The sequence below is a fragment of the Oreochromis aureus genome, linkage group 3 (assembly GCF_013358895.1).
Source record: "Oreochromis aureus strain Israel breed Guangdong linkage group 3, ZZ_aureus, whole genome shotgun sequence".
Lineage (NCBI taxonomy): Eukaryota > Metazoa > Chordata > Actinopteri > Cichliformes > Cichlidae > Oreochromis > Oreochromis aureus.
The window spans coordinates 56,505,827-56,523,044 of NC_052944.1; positions in this window are offsets into that span (position 1 = coordinate 56,505,827).

Below are 17,218 nucleotides of genomic sequence, written 5' to 3' on the forward strand. Positions count from 1 at the left end.
TGCAGGTGAATTTTTTGCAGGTGAATTTTTGCAGTTGAATTTTTTGCAGGTGAATTTTTGCAGGTGAATTTTTGAAGGTGAATTTTTTGCAGGTGAATTTTTGCTGGTGAATATTTTTTGCAGGGAAATTTGGAGGATAAAAATTCAGTGTTATAAATTCAATGTCTAAAAATAGTTGGATTCTGATGACACTATATTTCTTCCATATCTATTTCTCATAGTCAGGATTCCCCTCAAACAAACAGCCATAAATTCCTAACCGTAGGGGCTAAAACGGTCATTCTTAGACCGTTTTGTTCAGAAGACATGGGGGAATCTTGAAATGTTGACCATTTAAAATAAAAATATGAAATATTATAGATATATGACATAGATGATTGGTTGGCTTAGAAGCCACAAAGGCCCCAATATGTAAATTTGAATGTGCCAGCCCTCAGATATGATTGGCTGGCTGGGAAGCCATGAAGGCAACAATATGCAAATTTGAATGTGTCAGCCCTCAGATGTGATTGGTTGGCTGGGAAGTCATGAAGGCCTCAATATGCAAATTTGAATGTGTCAGGCCTCAGATATGATTGGCTGGTTGGGAAGTCGTGCATGACTTGATATGTCAATTTGAAAATTACAGTTCTCACAGAGGATTGGCTCCCTGAGGAGCTGGCAGGAATATATAGAAATACTATGATTACCCAGAAATACTGCGTTTAGTAGAAATATTATGTTTTAGCACAAATACTATAAAATGGCAGAAATAGTATGATTTAGCACAAATGCTGTATTTAGCAGAAATACTGAAAAGCAGCAGAAATGCTATGACTTAGCACAATAGTAATAACTTAAATAGAAAAATTGGAAAAGCAAAATGAACAGCTGAAAAAATGCTGAACATTCTAAGGGTCCCTCAAATGTAATTTTTAAAGGAAAAAAAAAATCAGCAAAAAAAAAGTATAACAGTCACACAATCAAAAATATGGACACATATGGAAACACACAAGCACAGAGAGACACACAGGATCAAATTCAGTCAACCAGTCTAAATATATTGAATTTAAATCATACAATAAGATGCTCCCATAAAAACTCTCTCTCGCCCTCTCTTTCTCTCTCTCTCTGTCACACACACACACACACACACACACACACACACACACACTAGCAGCAGCAGCAGCCAAACAGCCTGGGAGCTGCTGAATTTGAATCCACCAATCAGAGAGGCTGTGTACTTTTTCCCGCCAAAACAGGTGCACCTGTTTTTACACACGCAGCACAGAGACAGGATTTGTGCTGTCTATTTTTCATAGTGAGGATTCCCCTCAAACAAATGGCTATAATTTCCTAACCGTAGGGGCTAGAACGGTCATTCTTACACCGTTTTGTTCAGAAGAGATGGGGGAATCTTAAGGTGTTGACAATTTATCTTGAAAATATGAATTATTGAAGATATTTGACTTCTAATGCACCATAACTGAGTAGAGGCAAAGCAAAAACTGCCTTGACTTGCCCTCAAACAATGCTTTGTCTTTTTTAAGAGGTGAAATGGTTGAAAATTTTGCAGAAAAGAGGTGAATCAGCAGAATTTCTGCAGAAAAGAGGCAAAGAAGCAGAACGTTGCGCTGAATAGAGGTGAATCAGCAGAATTTCTGCTGAAAAGAGGCAAAACAACCTGTTTCTGCTCAAATTCACCAATCAGAGGTACTGCCTCTGTCTGCTTCATCAGGTGGGTACTTGTATGTATTTCTGCCATGGAGCGTTAACAAGAATCTGAGGTCCATATTAGAAAAGCTGCTAAAATCATAAAACTTGCGCTGAAAAGAGATGAATCAGCAGAGTTTCTGCTGAAAAGAGTTTTTTTTTTTCTGAAAACAGCCAAAAAAGCTGGAATTTGGGCTGAAAAGGGGTGAAAAAAAATGAAAATTTTGCTGAAAAGGGGTGAAGAAGCTAAAGTATACCAAATCAAAGTATTTGTGCCAAAACATAGTGTTTCTGCCATATTGTGGTACTACTACATTACAACATGAATACGGATTAAAGATGAAAGAAACTGGCAACAAATTCCTCCACTACAAACCAGTCTGATACCACTTCTTTGCAGTGTTCACGTTTACTAAGGCACTACCCAAAAGGCGCCACAAGAGGGCACTCCAACATAAGAGATGACCTATGTACACTGATGCACTTAGTAACAGTCAGCCTCCTTGAATTGGCAGAAATACTGTGATTTAGTAGTAATACTATAACATAACAGATATACTGTGATGTTGCAGACATAGTATGTTTTTGCACTACTCATTTGTAGTGAAAAAATTAGCAATATAAATTACAGGTCTGTGATAGTGTATAAATTTGTAGTGAAAAAAAAATGTTGACCAAGGGGGATTGAACCCACGACCTTTGAGCTGCAGAGCCGTGTCATTACTGATTGCGCCACCTGGAAAGGGGGCGGCGGCTGAAAAACAAAGACATCAGCAATCAGAAATAGATCGCGGTGAGAGGCGAAAAGCGCCGTTTTTTGGAGTTACAAAACGTCGTGTAACTCAAAAACTAGGAGGGCTAGCAGCATAATTCTTCTACTGGGTGAATCAGCGGACTTTGGTGTACTTTGACTGCGATTTTCATTGCTCTTTGTACATCCGTCGCTGAGATATGACGAGAGAAGAAACGGCAGACCTCAGATATGATTGGCTGGCTGGGAAGCCGTGCAGGCCCTGATATGTAAATTTGAATGTCTCAGTCCTCACAGAGGACCTGTCAAAAATATATAGAAATAGTATGATTAAGCATAAATACTACATTTAGCAGAAATTCTGTATTAAGCACAAATCCTATAAAAAGCAAAAATACTGTTAAGCAATATAAATATCCTATAAAAATCCTATAAAAAGCAAAAATACTGTACTATGATTTGGTAGAAAAACAATAATTAATCAGAAATACTATATTTGGCAGAAGTACTATATTTAGCACAAATCTTATAAAATAGCAGCAATAGTATGATTTAGCACAATAGTAATAACTTAAACAGAAAAATTGGAAAAGCAAAATGGACAGCTGAAAAAATGCTGAACATGCTAAGGATCCTTCAAATGTAATTGTTAAATGAAAAAAAAATCAGCAAAAAAAAGTATAACAGTCACACAATCACAAATATGGACACATATGGAAACACACATGCACAGAGAGACACACAGGATCAAATTCAGTCAACCAGTCTAAATATATTGAATTTGAATCTTACAATGAGATCATCCCATTAAAAGGCTTTCTCTCTCTCTCTCTGTCACACACACACACACACACACACACACAGGGAGAGAGAAGCAAGTTTCTAGCTCAGTCAAGCAGCCTGGGAGCTGCTGAATTTAAATCCACCAATCAGAGAGCCTGTGTACTTTTTCTTGCCAAAACAGGTGCACGCAGCACAGAGAGACACAGGATTTTTGCAGTCTATTTCTCATAGTGAGGACTCCCCTCAAACAAATGACCATAATTTCCTAACCGTAGGGGCTAGAACGGTCATTCTTACACCGTTTTGTTCAGAAGAGATGGGGGAATCTTCAAGTGTTGACAATTTATCATTAAAATATGAATTATTAAAGATATTTGACTTGTAATGCACCATAACTGGGTAGAGGCAAAGCAAAAACTGTCTTGACCTGCCCTCAAACAATGCTTTCTAACTCTAAATATATTTGGAGTATCGATATCATTCTTTCACCGTAAGAGACAGCAGGCTTTGGTGAACAGTCATGGAAATTTTCAGGTCTCTGTCGAAATCCAAAAAAAAGATATGACAAGAGAAAAAAGTGGTTCATTTCCAGAGTTTGAAATCTGAAGAAATCTGAGCGAGGGACGAATTTCCTACCCTCAAACAAGTCTAACTCATTTCAGAACGGTAATAGGTGAGAAAAAAATTCTTGAATTGTGAGCGTCAGGAGTGTCTGAAGATATACGGGGACAAGCCTCATGTTTTAACTTCGCTTCGTTAAGGAGATATGACGATTCGAATATGCCTCTCATTACAGAAATCAAGCGATGATTTTGAACAAACTCTCCATTGACTCTCTATGGAGAGTTTTCAAACTTTGTGTTGCTCTGAGGAGATTTGCCAAAATTCTGTAACGCCCACAACAATGATAGTGACATTTTCTGAAAGCCAGCAAAAATACCTACGTTTTGATGTATAATTTGTGGGGGTTGAGTATAAATTGAGCGAGTAGCAAGAAGTTGTTCAGACATGAAGAGAAAATTCAGAACAGACCAGCCCTCACTCTGAGTTAATTGCATAGCAACCATAGCAACACATGTATTTTCCGAAAAATCACAATTTTGCAACTGAAAACTTAAAGAGGTATAAAATTAAAACGGTAGAAGATCTGAAAAAGCTGAATCACTCAGGAATAGCCCAATAATCTGAGAACATTTTAAAGTTTGAATGGAGTTTCTAGGTGAAAGTATGAGGAAGTAGTTAAGTTTCAAAAACAAGCAAGTTTTAGCAGAATTGTGGAAGTTTCCCATTCATTTCAATAGGACAAATTAAAGGAAAAAAGTGTAATATTTTATAAAGTATAATAGTAATAAACACCAAAAGTCATAGCAGGAATTAGCAGAAAGAGCAGAACAGTTTAGAGTTTGAACGGAGAAAAACGGCTGAAAACTGAGGGAGTAGTTAAGTGCCAAAAAACGTACGGAAGCAACTAGTAAATAGTGGAATAAAGAACTAGAAAAATTTGCATTTCCTGCGAAAATGCTGTGTGGATGCCTTAACGCTGAAGTTGCCTGCTGAAAAAGCTGAAAAAGTTGAAAACTTGCAAAAAGTTATATGGCGGTGAAGAAACTGAAAATTCTGCTGAAAACAGGTGAAGAAGCAGAAAATGTTTGCTGAAAAGTGGTGAAAAGCCAAAAACTTCTACTGAAAGGGGTAAAGACAGAGAAATTTTTGCTGAAAAAAAACATTACCCTAAGCAGGATTCGAACCTGGCCCGCCTGGTCTTAAGGCAGCAACTCATCTCACTGAGCCAAAGTCATTCTGATAAAGAAGAGGTGGAGAGACTGACAATTCTGCTTAAATGAGCAGAAGCTGCTGAGAATTGTGCTGATAAGAGGTGAAAAGGCTGAAAATTTTGCAGAAAAGAGGTGAATCAGCAGAATTTCAGCTGAAAAGAGGTAAAGAAGCAGAAAGTTGCGCTGAAAAGAGATGAACCAGCAGAATTTCTGCTCAAAAGAGTTTTTTCTGAAAACAGCTGAGATTTGTGCTGATAATAGGGGAAAAGGCTGAAAATTTTGCAGAAGAGGTGAATAAGCAGAATTTGGGCTGAAAAGGGGTGAAAATTCTGCTGAAAAGAGTTCAATCAGCAGAATTTCTGCTGAAAAGAGTTCTGCAGAACTCTTTTCAGAATTCTGCTGAAAAGAGGTTTTTGCTGAAAACAGCTGAAAAAGCTGGGATTTGTGCTGAAAAGTGGTGAAAAAACTGAAAATTGTGCTGAAAAGGGGTGAAAAAGCTTAAATTTGTGTTGAAAAGAGTTAAAAAAGTTTAACTGTTAACTGAAAGAAATGTTGCCATAAGCGGGATTTGAACCCGGGCCTCCCAGTCTGAGAACAGATGGTCATCTCACTGAGCTAAAACACAGGTCAACCCGGCAAGGAAAATCAGTGAGGCCACTGATAATATGGCAGAAATGGGCAAAAAATATTGCAAAAAAAATTCAATATCTCAAAAAGTATAGAAGTTATGAGCACCAAAAGTCATAGCCGGCATTAGCAGAAAGAGCAGAATTTTTTAAAGTTTGAATGGCGAAAATCGGATAAGAACTGAGGGAGTAGTTAAGTGCCAAAAAGTGTACGGAAGCAACTAGAACTAGAAAAATTTGCATTTCCTGCGAAAATGCTGTGTGGATGCCTTAACGCTGAAGCTGTCTGCTGAAAAGCTGAAAAAGATGAAAAGCTGCAAAAAGTTGTATGGTGGTGAAAAAAAAATGTCACCCTGAGCAGGATTCGAACCTGGCCCTCTTGATCTCAAGGTAGCCACTCATCTCACTAAGCCAAACTCATTCTGACAAATAATAGGTGGAGAGACTGACAATTTTGCTGAAATGAGCAGAAACTGCTGAGAATTGCGCTGATAAGAGGTGAAATGGTTGAAAATTTTGCAGAAAAGAGGTGAATCAGCAGAATTTCTGCAGAAAAGAGGCAAAGAAGCAGAACGTTGCGCTGAATAGAGGTGAATCAGCAGAATTTCTGCTGAAAAGAGGCAAAACAACCTGTTTCTGCTCAAATTCACCAATCAGAGGTACTGCCTCTGTCTGCTTCATCAGGTGGGTACTTGTATGTATTTCTGCCATGGAGCGTTAACAAGAATCTGAGGTCCATATTAGAAAAGCTGCTAAAATCATAAAACTTGCGCTGAAAAGAGATGAATCAGCAGAGTTTCTGCTGAAAAGAGTTTTTTTTTTCTGAAAACAGCCAAAAAGCTGGAATTTGGGCTGAAAAGGGTGAAAAAAATGAAAATTTTGCTGAAAAGGGTGAAGAAGCTAAAGTATACCAAATCAAAGTATTTGTGCCAAAACATAGTGTTTCTGCCATATTGTGGTACTACTACATTACAACATGAATACGGATTAAAGATGAAAGAAACTGGCAACAAATTCCTCCACTACAAACCAGTCTGATACCACTTCTTTGCAGTGTTCACGTTTACTAAGGCACTACCCAAAAGGCGCCACAAGAGGGCACTCCAACATAAGAGATGACCTATGTACACTGATGCACTTAGTAACAGTCAGCCTCCTTGAATTGGCAGAAATACTGTGATTTAGTAGTAATACTATAACATAACAGATATACTGTGATGTTGCAGACATAGTATGTTTTTGCACTACTCATTTGTAGAAAAATTAGCAATATAAATTACAGGTCTGTGATAGTGTATAAATTTGTAGTGAAAAAAAAATGTTGACCAAGGTGGGATTGAACCCACGACCTTTGAGCTGCAGAGCCGTGTCATTACTGATTGCGCCACCTGGAAAGGGGGCGGGCGGCTGAAAAACAAAGACATCAGCAATCAGAAATAGATCGCGGTGAGAGGCGAAAAGCGCCGTTTTTTGGAGTTACAAAACGTCGTGTAACTCAAAAACTAGGAGGGCTAGCAGCATAATTCTTCTACTGGGTGAATCAGCGGACTTTGGTGTACTTTGACTGCGATTTTCATTGCTCTATGTACCTCCGTCGCGGAGATATGACGAGAGAAGAAACGGCTTCATTTTCGGAGTTTGAAAACTGAGAGGAGGACCGATTTCCACCCCTCAAACAAACGTAATTCATTGCTCAACGGTAAGATAATTGTAAAAACTGCTTCCACTGTGAGTGTCAGCAGTGTCTGAAGATATATTGGCACAAGCCTCATGTCCTAACTTTGCTTTGTTAAAGAGATATGGCGATTTGAAAATGCCTCCCGTTACAGAATTTCAGCTCTGAATTTCAAAACCTCCCCATAGACTTTGAATGGGGAGTTGTCAGACCTTGTGTCACTCCGAGGCAAAACAATCAAAATAACTGGGCTGCCATAGCTATCGCTAACTAGCACATACGCTAAAGGTAACTAAAACCAATACACACAAGTAGCAGGGTAAACATCTTGAGCATGGAACATTAACTCACATTTATGTGACACACACCATCCCCAACAAATACAGGATGGGCTATTTGCTCCCCTTCCCAGCAGCTCTCTCCTCAATCGTTAGGCGCAGGAACAAAGGAAGACCATCTAGCTCAGAAGTCCCATGAATCCCCTCACTGCTCAGAGGCTGCTGGGTAATGTAGCTCACACTAACACAGGTTTTTCTACAAGCACAAATACTATAATATAGCAGAAATACTGTGATTTTGTTGAAATACTATGCTTTGAGACAAATACTATGATTTGGCAGAAATACTATGTTTTAGGACATATGATCATGAAACTTTGCAGAATTGTAATAAATTAGCAATATAAATTACAGGTCTGTGATAGTGTATAAATTTGTAGTGTAGTGAAATTTGTAGTGAAAAAAAAAAACACGTGGACCAAGGTGGGATTGAACCCACGACCATTGAGCTGCAGAGCAGTGTCATTACTGATTGCGCCACCTGGACAGGGGGCGGGCGTCTAAAACACAGACACTTCAGCAGTCAGAATTAGATCGCGGTGAGAGGCGAAAAACGCCGTTTTTTGGTGTTACAAAACGTCGTGTAACTCAAAAACTAGGAGGGCTAGCGGCATAATTCTTGTACTGGGTGAATCAGCGGACTTTGGTGTACTTTGACTGCGATTTTCATTGCTCTATGTACCTCCGTCGCGGAGATATGACGAGAGAAGAAACGGCTTCATTTTCGGAGTTTGAAAACTGAGAGGAGGACAGATTTCCACCCCTCAAACAAATGTAATTCATTGCTCAACGGTAAGATAATTGTAAAAACTGCTTCCACTGTGAGTGTCAGCAGTGTCTGAAGATATATTGGCACAAGCCTCATGTCCTAACTTTGCTTTGTTAAAGAGATATGGCGATTTGAAAATGCCTCCCGTTACAGAATTTCAGCTCTGAATTTCAAAACCTCCCATAGACTTTGAATGGGGAGTTGTCAGACCTTGTGTCACTCCGAGGCAAATTGCAAAAAACGGTAAATCTCACAATAAAGATAGTGACATTGTCTGAAAGCCAGCAAAAATACCTACGTTTTGATGTATAATTTGTGGGGGTTGAGTGGAAATTGAGTAAGTAGCAAAAAGTTGTTCAGACATGAAGAGAAAATTCAGAACGGACCAGCACTCACTCTGAGTTAATTGCACAGAATTGTGGAAGTTTCCCATTCATTTCAATGGGACAAATTAAAGGAAAAAAGTGTAATATTTTAAAAAGTATAACAGTAATAAACACCAAAAGTCATAGCAGGAATTAGCAGAAAGAGCAGAACAGTTTAGAGTTTGAACGGAGAAAATCGGCTGAAAACTGAAGAAGTAGTTAAGCGGCGAAGAACGGAGCAACTTGAAGAATAAAGTATAAAGAATAAAGAGAAACAGGAACTCAATAGTGTGGAAGCCCTTTTAGGGCATCCACACAATAATATAGTGGAATAAAGAATAAAGAGAAACAGGAACTCAATAGTGTGGAAGCCCTTTTAGGGCATCCACACAATAATAATAATAAGAATAATAAATCCGACGAATAGTAATATGTGTGCCTCTTGGCATAGGCACACATAATAAATCCGACGAATAGTAATATGTGTGCCTCTTGGCATAGGCACACATAATAAAAAGTTGCTGTTTGTGATCCTGTAATGAAGGCTTGGAATCAAGATCAGTGTAAAGAACACATGGCAGACCACAGTTGCATGTTTTTCAGCAGAATCTTTATTAACTCACACTTGGTTGCTTTGACACTTCTGCCTCCCATTCTAATTTTAAATATACTAGCAACCACATGTAAGCCAGACGGCAGAGAGTAAAGTACTGCGGGGTGTAGTGATGGGAATTCCGGCTCTTTTTAGAGAAGTTAGTTCTGTCTTGCTGGGGTCACAGACTTCTGCAAAAACTTTCTAATAGAGCTCTGGTTTGGTTTAGGTGGTTGTGGTGGTATACTGCATGATACTGTAGATGCAGCAACAGTTTCAGTAGACACACTGGCACCTTCATTAATATCACACTCCACTGACTGTGTTTTATCTTCCCATTGCACTGATGGGTGGACAGTTCTCAGGTGCCTGTGCAGGTTGTTTGTGGAGCCGGCTCTATATGATAGTCTTTTCTTGCAGACTCTACACTCTGCATTTGTATTGTCAATAAAATTGAAATGGTTCCAGATTTTGCTTCTTTTCTTGCTGTCTCTCTCTCTCCCTCCTGCTCTGTTCCCGTGCTAGTGCAGCTACTGCCCCTCACCCTTCTCCTCAGCAAACATAAGGCGTGCGGCATGAAGCGGAAAAAAAGTGTGTGAGAGAGAGAGGGTGAGAGAAAGAGAAAAAGAACCATGCCTCCCAATAAGGAGCCAACTCCCGACGTTCAATGATCCGGCTCTGAGAGCTGTTTCGTTCGCGACCGACACATCGCTATGACGAATATCTATGTTGAAAATTACAGGCCTCTCATCTTTTTAAGTGGGAGAACTTGCACAGTTGGTGGCTGACTAAATACTTTTTTGCCCCACTGTAATTTCATCATCTCTGGAACACAACATCAATATTACATTTAATTCCAACTAATAAAGGTTATTTCTCAAACGATAACTGGCATTGCTATTAATGAAAAAGGTTTAGTGACTGGCAGTGGGTTTCTTTTTTGCTAGTTAATATTTAGAAATGTGACAGTTTGATGCATGCTTAGAGTGTTATTGTATTTTGTATTGATGGATCACACAACTGTAGATCCGGTTGTCATGGGCTTCCTGTTTCAATACCCAAAAGCTTTATAAGTCACAACTTGTGGTGACTCTCTTGTTCTTGCAAAACTTTCTTTTCTCCACATTGCAGCTGAGCTGAGAATTGAGTGATGCATCAACAAGATTGCTCAACTGAAACTGTGCCATTACAGGGAGTGAATTTTGGCAGACAACCTGGTCAGACTGGAGTGGTCCAGCACACTACTGTGAACATCGGGCAACCAGTCCCTGAGACCCCGCAAGACCATATCATCTGGTCGCTCTGCTGCTTTGTCTACTCAAATCCTTTTTGCCTTGGAGTTCTAGCTCTCATTTATTCCATCAAGGTGAGTTTATTGTATCAAATTTTAATTTCTTAGAAATGACATCTTTCATGTGCTAAATGTCATAAAATATGATAAAACTACACAAAAGAAAGGAGTTCAATTAAATGAAATAAAAGTATAAATAATGTTACTAAGGTAAATGTGTAAATAAAAATAAAATGTAACAGAAAATTATGTAATAAGTTGATATGGTACAGGACAGAGCTCAGTAAGATAAAATCTTAAATGAAGCGAGGATAAGACAAAGACAATCGAACAAATGGCTTACTAGAAGTATTAAAAGCAACACAGGAAATGTCAGATGATATTAAAATTTCTCAAGTGTATAAAATGCTTTCATCCTTCCAGGCCAGAGACAGGAAGGTGGCTGGAGATTTGGAAGGTGCACGACGTCATGGCTCCACTGCTCGCAATTTCAACATTGCCGCCACAGTCATAGCTGCAGCTGGACTCCTGATTTTTGTTATTACATTCAGTGTAATTATGTCTTCATTAGCTTCCTCCCGCTATTACGTTAGGGGTTCCGGTTCCTTCCATTACAATTAAATTGGTTGGTAATTCCATTATAAGTATTTTAAAGTTTCCTCCTGCTGTTATTAAGTCACATTTGCGTTTTCCTGCTTAAAATAAATTTTGGAACCTTCTATAAGTTTTCATAGTGTCATCTGTAAAAAAGCATTTTACAAAAGTCTTAAATGGAAGTCTTCTCTATTTCTTTATTGACATGTTTTGTCTTTGTTACTCCATGCAGAAGTCCTGTTAGCAAATCGTTAAGAATTAAAAAGCTTCACATTTCAATAAAGGTCTATCTATTTTACTGTGCTTATTTTTGACAAAATATACTTTTCTTTTTTTCCCCCAACTGGTGACATAGATGTTTTTATACCATGGGTGGGGAAAAGGGCAAGGCTGTTTCCTTCTGTGAAAATTGATAAATTGACAATGGTTCACGCATGTGCAGCCACAGAAAATAGTACAGGAGTTATAAATTTAGTTGGATCAGATTTTCAAACCAAGAAATGTCCCTGGGCCAGATAGTTTAAGCAGCCTGTAAGCAACAGGTAATAATAAACTTCAACCCACTATAAAGAAGTAATATTTATTCATTGTTTCACTTTTAAAGTTGATCACATTAAAAAATATGCACAAGAAAAAGTGCATAAAAATAACAAATGAGTTGTAACTGAACAGAATCTGAAGTTGTAGTAATAGTTAAAAAATAAATAAATAAATAAAACCAATACATTTTGCTCATATCCGACATCTGAATGTGCACAACATTAACCTTTGGATGCACAACCTACCAATACCTACACTCTTCCACAAGTGGGGTCAAAAATGACACCAAATACAATCAATGCATTTTGCTATAAACTTGGTTGTTATTCTTCAAAATCTTTAAAAAGAAGAGTTGTAATACTCTCATATTTGAGGTATTCCTCATACAACATGTTTGTGACATGAAGCCCTTTGCGTTTTTATTTATTTTTCATTATTTATAAGAAATTGCAGTTTTTGTATCCCTTGTATCACTTTTGTATGTATGCTCGGCATATACTGCAGAAGCTGGGTCTTCCCTCTGAAACGCACAAGTTGTTCATCCACTGTAACACAATCACTGAGGATGAATTTCTGCCTGCAGTTGACCAGGAACAGGCCCCATATGTAGCGGAAAGCTGCCATGTGGTTTGTTTTCAGTCGGTAGGCTCTGGTCCTCTTGTCATCAAAGTGCAAGAAATGGCAAATATCTTTAAATCTTTGAATTGACATAGTGGCCTTGTACAATGGGTTATGCAGAGGACTCCCAAAAAGCACACCTACTGGTACATCCCAGTTCTTCTCACTTTCTGCAAGAAGGGTCAGTCAAATGAAGGCCAGGAGCTTATGTTTGATTACATTTTTCCACTCTTTTCCCCTGTCTGTGGCTACTCTTCGTGCCTCCATGTTTGTTCATGTCAACATCTCTTCTATTATATTATCAGACATGAACATCTTCCAGGCATCTGTTGGGGAGACAGTACTAAACCCAGGTGTAAGCCCTGGCCGACAATTCAGAATATTGTGGCTAGAGCAGTAAGAGGGGCTCATTGTGTTAGACTCAATATCCATTTCCTCTTTAGAGGACTCATCAGAGGACTCCTCTGTATCTGACTGGCCTTGTTCAGTGGGGGGGACAATAGTCTGGGTCCTCTATATCTTAGATGTCAGATTCTGAGTCAGTGCCTGCGATGGGCTCTTCATCCCATCTGTCCTGGATCATTTGTAGGGCCACAGTGATCCTAGCTGGCCTCATAGCAGCCATGTTACTTTATATATTAAAAATAAATATGAGAAAGGACAATGTTTGAGATGCACAGAAAACTATAAATCCTGTATGTTACTGTGTAAAATTTAATTCCTGATCCACCAGAAGTGTAAGTGGGACAGTCAGAGTTGCTAAGAATTAAAGGTTCATAGAAAATTCCATAGGAACTGCTTGGGGTCATTTTGACCCCACTTGTGGTAGTGGGGTAGTGATACAAAAACTGCATTTTTTTTTAAAATTAATGAAAAATAAATAAAAATGCAAATGGCCTCATGTTACAAACATATTTTATGATGAATACCTGGAATATTAATATATTACAACTTTTCAGTTTAAAGATTTTTTAGAAAAACAACCCGTGGGGTCATTTTTGACGCGCGCATCTCCTCTTTGAGATCACAAAAACGCTCAAGTGTTTTACCTTTGTGTGAACTGTCGTGTAATGTGGACTAAAGAGAGACTGAAGTCCCCTTGACTGCCCCTTGCCAATCTCAGCTGAGGGAATAAAACTACCTAAAAAGCAGCCTTGTGTGTTAAAGTTGTGTTGAAAATGGTCAGAGTGCAAAAACAGAGCTTTTCCCTATCTGCTAGTAAGGATTAGAGATACGTCTGATAAATATGTTAGCAGAGAGATATAGTTTAGGTAGTGAAAATTTCAGTGCAGTCTATTCTAGTTTTTCTATGTAGACATGATCCACTACTGACCCCTTTAGTCATGTCTGAGTTTGAGAAGATAAGAAATGTGTTGCCAACCCATCATTATACTTTTGAGTAAGAGAAATTGTGTTAAATGTTGTAAAAGAGATAAACACAGAATTATGATTATTATGCTCATGCTGATCAGAACATAATCAGCAAATATAAAGATCTTTGAGTTTGGCTAAAATAACTGTGATATCCTGTCCAATAAGAAACCACGGAAATTATGTCGACCTCACAGTCAGTTCTTTATTTAACCTACAGGGGCATGGTCAAAGGAGCTTGCAAAGAAAAGCGTCTGGACTTCTTTAAGTTGCTTGAAGATGTTTCACCTCTCATCCGAGAAGCTTATTCAGTTCTAAGGTCAAATGGCGGAGAGTCCCAGATTTAAACCCAGTTGGAATATCCCCAAGATCAGACACCAGCGAGGGAGGATAAGAAAGACAGACAGCTGGTGACTGAAATCTGAAGGGTAGAATGTCCTATTTTAAAGTCTCACACTTCCAGCCTTCTCGGTCTTTGACCCGGCACACGTAGACCACAAAGGCCAGGTCCTCCGAAGGATGCGGCCTATGAATTGGGACGTAGCTTGTAAATCAGACCTGGACATCCAGCCCTTTGTGCATCCCTTTCCAGCCCGTGTGAGGCCGGTATCATGTGCATGATACCGCCCAGCTTCTCATCTTCTTACGTGGAATAACTGCGGACTTTCAAGTGACGGAGGAGCTGGCAGCCATTCAGTCAATGAAAGGGGCAACCACCAGCAATGACTTATTCACAGAGGTAAATGCATGTTTGGACAAATTAGGACTAAAAGGGGACAATCTGGCAGGTGTAACAACAGATGGTTGTCCAAATCTAACTGCGAAAAATACAGGACTTTTAAAGAGAATGAAGGATAACGTGACAGAAATTAATCCTGTGCAGAAATTGGCATTTTTGTATTGGATTATACATCAGCAAGTGTTGTGTGGACAGTTGATGTTGTAACTAAAGGAGTTAACTTTATCAGAGCAAGAGCACAAAATCGCAGACAATTGCTCAATTGCTCTTTTGGAGGAAAATGAGATGGAACATGGTAACATCAGCTATCACTGCTCTGTCAGGCAGCTCAGCCTAAGCAAGGTACTGAAAAGTGTCTGGGATCTGAGATTCAGGATTTCTGTGTGAAGAAAGGACATGATTAAGATTGGGTGGTAGACCTTGGATTTGCTGTGGATGAGACTTCACTAATGAACCAACTAAATGTCAAACTGCAGTGCCGGGGACCTTTTGTGCATGAGATGTACAGTGCAGTGAGTCCTGTCTTCATCCTGTCTTCCTTCTCTCACCCCAACTGGTCGCAGCAGATTGCCCCGCCCCTCCCTGAGCCTGGTTCTGGCGAAGGTTTCTTCTTGTTAAAAGGGAGTTTTTCCTTCCCACTGTCGCCAAAGTGCTTGCTCATAGGGGGTCATATGATTGCTGGGTTTTTTCTCCATATGTATTATTGTCGGGTTGTATTGTTGTATTGTATTGTTGCATTTCTATAAATTTCTATAATCTATAAGCTTCTTGTTTGTTGACTTAAACAAGTTGAAATTAAATAACAATGATTCAGTGGTTGTTTGGGTCTTGGGGGTGGGGGCGAGCGAGTGCTTCACTCATGTTAGATGGGTCATAACACAAAACTTAAAAGAATACAGAAGCTTGACCCTGAGGATAACCTAAAATGCAGGATCTTATTAAATAAGCAAGATAAAATCAGGCTAGAGGAAAGGAAGTAATAAAGAAAGACGCTGCCAAGTCCATTAATCAAAGAGATGAGGAGCAAAACCTACAATTAAAGCTGATAAAAACTCAAACTGAAGTTACCATGACAGTATATTTATCTCCTTGAACACAGCTTGTCCTTTTTTGTGATGCTTTTTGTTTTCCCCTGAAAGACATATGAAATCATAACTATACTGTCTACAATTGTCTCTTTTGTCTCTGCTATACAGGAGCATTATTGGTTTTGGATAAATGGAACACATTTCAGAAATGCGTACTGTTGTCGTGGAGAGCTCGTCAACTATAGTGGCAGAGAGCGCTGCTTACATGTGAAGTGGACAGGTAAGTCTTCCAGGGAAGTGCAATGTAGAGCACTATGAATGTTAAGGGAAAAGCAATATTTTATTTTTAACAATGACAAACTTTGTTCTATTTTTTACCATATTAAATAAAAAAAAGATTATTGTATTCTATTTGAATTTAATGTATATTTACATGGTGTTGTAAAGGTAGATTTAATACTGACAGGTGCAACTGCTATTATAGAAAACTCAGTATAGATAAGTATCTGTTTATATGATCATGGTTTCAGTCACGGTTGATTTTTTGTGCTTACAGGACGCAGGGGTATGAAAGATGTTCTTTGTCACAGACGATACCCATTTGTCTGTGTCCCCCAAATATTATAGATATCTATCCATAACGCCCTCATTTTTACCTAATGTAAATTTATTTGCTCTGATCACATAAGTTTCAGTCATAAACATTGAACAATGGTAATATATTGTTTATATCTATTTAAAAATATATGCAGAATAACAACAAATAAATATAAAGTAACAAAAACTTTGTTAAAATGTGCTATTAAGGAAAAACACAAAGCAAAACAGCTGCTGACCTCGCCAGTAAGCTCAAAGCTGTTACTGAAGTAAAATCTCAGTCAGTATCCAGGATCCAACACCAACATTGCACTAATGCAATGATCATTTATAAAATGTATTTTTGTTACTCTAAGATATAGGACTGTGATGAGAGTACAGTAAAGACAATACAGTCATTGTTTAAGTTCAAATTATGAAGGCTTGGGTTCTGTTATGCCTGTTTGATATATAAAGTTCTACATGCACTTGCCCCACTTTTGTTAAATGAATTTATTCATCAAAAGACCATGGAGATCATGGAGTTGGCACTAGGGCCACCACTAGAGGGGACTGTCAAGTGCCAAAGGTAATAGTTTACCAAAGGCAATAAAGGAGACCAGTTTTAAATTGATGATCATCTCTCATATGGACTATTGTTTGACGTCCTGGTCACTTGCTTGTCCAACAACACTTAAAACTATTGAAAACATTTATAAAAGAAGTTTAAAACTACTTGACAAAAAACCAACTTCCCACCACCACTGTCATGTGTTAAAAAAACATAAATTACTGAACTTCAATAACTTAATGAAACTTAAAAGAGTCTGTTTAATATATAAAGTCTTACACTCCCTTGCTCCACCACCACTAAAGCAGTTCATTAGGCATAAAGAAAGCTCAGACAGGACCACTCGAGCTACAACCCGAGGAGACTTGTTTATACCTCACAGACGGACAGCATTTGGGCAGAATGTCCTCTCTGTCAAGGGTGGCCATCTGTGGAACAGTCTTCCTCAACCCATTAGAGAATGCTCGACTTTCAATTTGTTTAAGGCAAAGCTTAAAAACTGGTTATGGACAAATCAAGTGTGT